Source organism: Scyliorhinus torazame, chromosome 6 (assembly GCF_047496885.1).
Source record: "Scyliorhinus torazame isolate Kashiwa2021f chromosome 6, sScyTor2.1, whole genome shotgun sequence".
In the NCBI taxonomy this organism is placed as follows: domain Eukaryota; kingdom Metazoa; phylum Chordata; class Chondrichthyes; order Carcharhiniformes; family Scyliorhinidae; genus Scyliorhinus; species Scyliorhinus torazame.
Genome location: NC_092712.1, coordinates 36,972,514 through 36,978,149, shown reverse-complemented (window position 1 = coordinate 36,978,149; position 5,636 = coordinate 36,972,514).

The window sequence follows — 5,636 nt, the reverse complement described above, 5'->3', positions numbered from 1 at the left end:
CTTTCTATCAGATTGACCAAATGAGCACTTGGCCCTGTTGAGCCGGAGACCATGTTCATGAATTCACTGGAAGACCTGCTCGAGGCGAGCGATGTGTTCCTGGGGCGTTGTGGACCAGATGATCACGTCGCCCACGTATACTCGTACCCCCTCGATGCCCTCCATCATCTGCTCCATGATGCGATGAAACACTTCGGAGGTAGATACGATATCGAAAGGCATGCGGTTGTAACTGTGTGGTAAACTACTGTTGTACTTCTATTAGAGGTTGTACGGTAGAACCTGCACTACAGGTTCGCCTGTGGCCCCTGCCTGCTGGCTCCGCCCTGGAGGCGGGGTATAAATATGCGTGTCCTCCAGCTCGCAGCCATTTCGCCAGCTGCTGTGGGAGGCCACACATCTGATACCAATAAAGCCTCAGTTTGGATTCAACTTTCGTCTTTAAGTCAAATTGATCGTGCCTCAATTTATTGGTATCAGTTTCGAAGGATGGACCTCCATATTAAGCCAGATCGCCTGCAGCTGGATCTGCACTTAAGCGACGCCAGAAAGGACTTCCAGCACTGGCTAGCTTGCTTTGAAGCGTATATCAAAGCGGCGCCGACCCCTGTTCCAGAGGCTCAGAAGATCCAGACCTTATATTCCAGGCTCAGCTCCAAAGTCTTCCCGCTGATCCTGGATGCGCCAAACTACGCCGAAGCCATGACTCGACTCAAGGACAACTACGAGCAGAAGACAAATACGCTCTTCGCCAGGCATGCACTCGCAACCCGTTTCAAATACCGGGTGAGTCCATAGAAGACGTCTGGAGGGCCCTAATCCCACTAGTCCGGGACTGTGACTGCCAGGTCATTACAGTTAAGGAACACTCAAACCTCCTTATGAGGGACACCTTTGTGACCGGAATTGGGTCAGACATCATACATCAGCGGCTCTAAGAAGGGGCCACGCGCGACCTCGCAGAGACTAAAACCCTAGCGTTCTCCATGACGGTCGCCCTGCGCAATGTACATTCCTACGCCTCCAGCCGCGCGGCCCACCACTCCTATGCTTCATGGACCTCACAGGCAGCCGCCCCAGCGGGGGCACTGCCCACCCAATACGCCTGTGCTACACGCCAGCCAGCAAACACCGGGGGGCCTCGATGCTACTTTTGCGGCCAGCAAAAGCATCCCCGCCAACGCTGCCCGGCCCGCGCTGCCCTTTGTAAAGCCTGCGGGAAGAAGGGCCACTTCGCCGCGGTGTGCCAGGCCCGCTCAGTGGCCGCGATCGCCCCCACCCCCCCCAGTCACGGACAATGTGTGCCGCCATCTTCTCGTCCCCCCCAGGCCATGTGCGATCAGTGGGCGCCGCCATCTTCCCCTCTGCGCAACACGTGCGTTTCATGGGCATCGCCATCTTGCTGCACCCCCGCAACGTGCGTTCCATGGGCGCCGCTATTTTGTAACCCCCAAGATCTCCGGGCGCTGCCATCCTGTCTACCCCTCAGCACATGGACACCACCAAGATTCCAAGGTCGGAACTCAACGGCCGCCCCATTACCCGACGACCAACCAAGGCTCGCCTCCATGTCACTCGACCAGTCTCGCCCGCATAACTTGACCAACGCATCCACCAGCGTGAAAGTCGAGGGCCATGTGCCCTCTTGCCTGCTAGACACCGGGAGCACCGAGAGCTTTATACACCCGGATACTGTAAGGCGCTGCTCCCTCATGATACACCCCGCCAATCAAAAAATCTCTCTGGCCTCCGGATCCCATTGCGTAGCGATCCGGGGGTACTGTACGGTCACGCTCACAGTGTGAACACTCTAATTTTTTCAAAGTAAACGCTTCGGACCCTGTCTCCACTGGTTCATGACTTGCCACTGCCTGGACCTGCCTCCACAGGCTGAGTCCGACTGGTTTATGATTTCCCACTCCGGCCGTGTGTACTTAGACATGCATGGCTTAATCTTTGAGACAAGCATATGCTACTGGCAGGATCAACCAGGTAGCCGAACCACACAGAACCGTCGTGGAGCACCCGAGGCCGCGACGCGGACGGCAGCCCAGCCAAGTGTGCCGAACAGGTGCATTCTTGGAACCGTCATAGAATTCCACGGCTTCTGCCTCTACGTCCTCACTAACCTCTGCGCTGCACTTATCCTCGGCCTGGATTTCCAGTGCAACCTCCAGAGCCTAACCCTTAAATTCGACGGACCCTTACCACCCCTCACTGTGTGTGGTCTCGGCGATCCTAAAGGTCGACCCACCTTCCCTCTTTGCTAATCTAACTCCAGATTGCAAACCCGTCGCCACCAGGAGCAGACGGTATAGCACCCAGGATAAGACCTTCATCAGGTCCGAAGTCCAGCGGTTGCTTCGGGAGGGCATCATCAAGGCCAGCAACAGCCCCCGGAGAGCTCAAGTAGTAGTGGTTAAATCTGGGGAGAAACACAGAATGGTCGTGGACTACAGCCAGACCATCAATCGGTACACGCAGCTTGACGCGTACCCCCTCCCACGCATATCTGACATGGTTAACCAGATTGTACAGTACCGGGTCTTCTCAACGGTGGACCTGAAATCCGCCTACCACCAGCTCCCCATCCGTAAATCGGACCGGCCATACACCGCCTTCGAGGCCTATACCACTTCCTTAGGGTCCCCTTCGGCGTCACTAATGGGGTCTCGGTCTTCCAAAGGGAGATGGACCGAATGGTCGACCGGTACGGTTTGCGAGCCACGTTTCCGTACCTATACAATGTCACCATCTGCGGCCATGATCAGCAGGACCACGGCGCCAACCTTGCTAAATTTCTCCACACTGCTACTCTCCTAAACCTCACTTACAACAAGGAGAAGTGTGTGTTCAGCACAAACCGCTTAGCCATCCTCGACTATGTGGTCCAGAACGGAGTTCTGGGGCCCGATCCTGACCGCATGCGCCCCCTCATGGAGCTCCCCCTCCCCCACTGCCAAGGGCCTCAAACGCTGCCTGGGGTTCTTTTCATATTACGCGCAGTAAGTCCCAAACTATGCGGACAAGGCCCGCCCACTCATACAGTCTACCCAGTTTCCCCTGACGGCCGAGGCCCAACAGGCCTTCTCCCAGGTCAGAGCTGATATTGCCAAGGCCACAATGCACGCTGTAGATGAAACGCTGCCCTTCCAAGTAGAAAGCGACGCATCAGACGTCGCCCTTGCCGCCACCCTCAACCAGGCAGGCAGGCCCGTGGCATTCTTTTCCCGCACCCTTCATGCCTCTGAAATCTGGCACTCATCCGTCGAAAAGTAGGCCCAAGCTATCGTTGAAGCTGTGCGACATTGGAGGCATTGCCTAGCCGGCAGGAGATTCACTCTCCTCACTGACCAACGGTCGGTAGCCTTTATGTTCAACAACACACAGCGGGGCAAGATCAAAAATGATAAAATCTTGCGGTGGAGAATCGAGCTCTCCACCTATAATTACGAGATTAAGTATCGCCCTGGCAAACTCAACGAGCCCACAGATGCCCTATCCCGAGGTATATGTGCCAGCGCACAGGTAGACCGACTCCGGGTCCTGCACGACAGCCTTTGTCACCCAGGGGTCACTCGGTTGTACCACTTCATTAAGGCACAAAATTTGCCCTACTCCGTCGAGGAAGTAAGGACAATCACCAGGGACTGCCAGGTCTGTGCGGAGTGCAAGCCGCACTTCTACTGGCCGGACCGTGCATGCCTGGTGAAGGCCTCCCGCCCCTTTGAACGCCTCAGCATGGACTTCAAAGGCCCCCTCCCCTCCAACGATCGTCACATATATTTCCTCAGTGTGATCGATGAATACTCCCGGTTCCCCTTTGCCATCCCTTGCCCCGGTATGACGTCTGTCACCGTCATTAAAGCCCTCAATTCGATCTTCACTCTGTTCGGTTTCCCCGCCTACATCCACAGTGACAGGGGATCCTCATTCATGAGTAATGAGCTGTGTCAGTTCCTGCTCAGCAGGGGTATCACCTCCAGCAGAACGACGAGCTACAACCCCCGGGGAAACGGACAGGTAGAAAGGGAGAATGGGACGGTATGGAGGGCCGACCAGCTGGCCCTACGGTCCAGAAATCTCCCGGCTGCCCGCTGGCAAGAGGTCCTCCCTGATGCACTCCACTCCATTCGCTCATTACTCTGCACTGCACTAACAATACACCCCATGAACGTCTTTTTGCCTTCCCCAGGAAGTCCACATCCGGGGTGTCGCTCCCGACTTGGCTCACAGCTCCAGGAACCGTGCTTCTCCGTAAACATGTGCGCCTCCACAAGGTGGAGAGTGTGCACTTGCTCCACGCAAACCCCCAGTACGTCTATGTGGCGTTACCCAACAGCCGCCAGGATACTGTCTCCCTCAGGGACCTGGCACCAGCAGGTTCCACCCCCACACCATCCCCGTTGCCTCTGGCGCAACCCTCCCCTCCCCTATCGCTCGCAACACCACGCCCCCCCCAGGACCGTCCGTCCTCCCCCTGCCCACGCCCGTCGATGAAGAGGATTTTGGCATGCTCCTGGAGTCACCCTCGACCAGGTCAGCACCAACATCGTCGTCACCACTTTGTCACTCTTAAAGGACCACCAAGGCCCCGGACCGGCTGAACCTCTGGCCGGTCCACCGGACGCCAAGAGACATTTGTTTTACTCTGTAAATATTAAAATCATGATTGTATATAGTTATCCACCACCCCCGCCGGACTCAATTTTAACAGGGGGTGAATGTGGTAAACCACTGTTTTACTTATATTAGCGGTTGTATGGTAGAACCTGCACTACAGGTTCGCCTGTGGCCCCTGCCTGCTGGCTCCGCCCAGGAGGCGGGGTATAAATATGCGTGCCCTCCAGCTCGCAGCCATTTTGCCAGCTGCTGTGGGAGGCCACACATCTGATACCAACAAAGCCTCAGTTTGGATTCAACTTTCGTCTTTAAGTCAAATTGATCGTGCCTCAAACTGTAGCGGTCGAACGGGGTGTTGAACGTGCACAGCTTGCGACTGGACGCGTCCAGCTGTATTTGCCAAAAACCCCGGGAGGCGTCCAGTTTAGTGAAGAATTTGGCACGAGCCATCTCACTGGTTAACTCTTCACGCTTCGGGATCGGGTAGTGCTCCCGCATGATGTTGCGGTTTAGATCCTTGGGATCAATGCAAATGCGGAGCTTCCCTGATGGATTCTTTACGCAGACCATGGAGCTGACCCAGTCTGTTGGCTCCATGACCTTCGAGATGATGCCCTGGTCTTGGAGGTCCTGTAGTTGCTTTTTCAGATGATCCTTGAGGGCGCCGGCACCCGGCGTGGTGCATGGATTACAGGGGTGGCGTTCGGCTTCAGCAGTATTTTGTATCGGTACGGGAGCGTGCCCATTCCATCGAATACACTGTGGTACTGCGTGATAATGTCGTCTATGTCTGCTTGCAAATTTCCATCGGGCGAGGCCGTTGCCGGTGATGGTGACATGGTGTGGACTCGCTGAACCAGGTTCAGGAGCTTGCAGGCGCGAGCACCGAGCAGGGACGCTCTGTCAGGCCTGACGATTTCAAATCGTAACATTGCCTTGATCGCCTTGTTGGATACCCCTAGTTGACATGAGCCACTGGCAGCTATGGCATTGCCATTGTAGTCAAGGCGCTG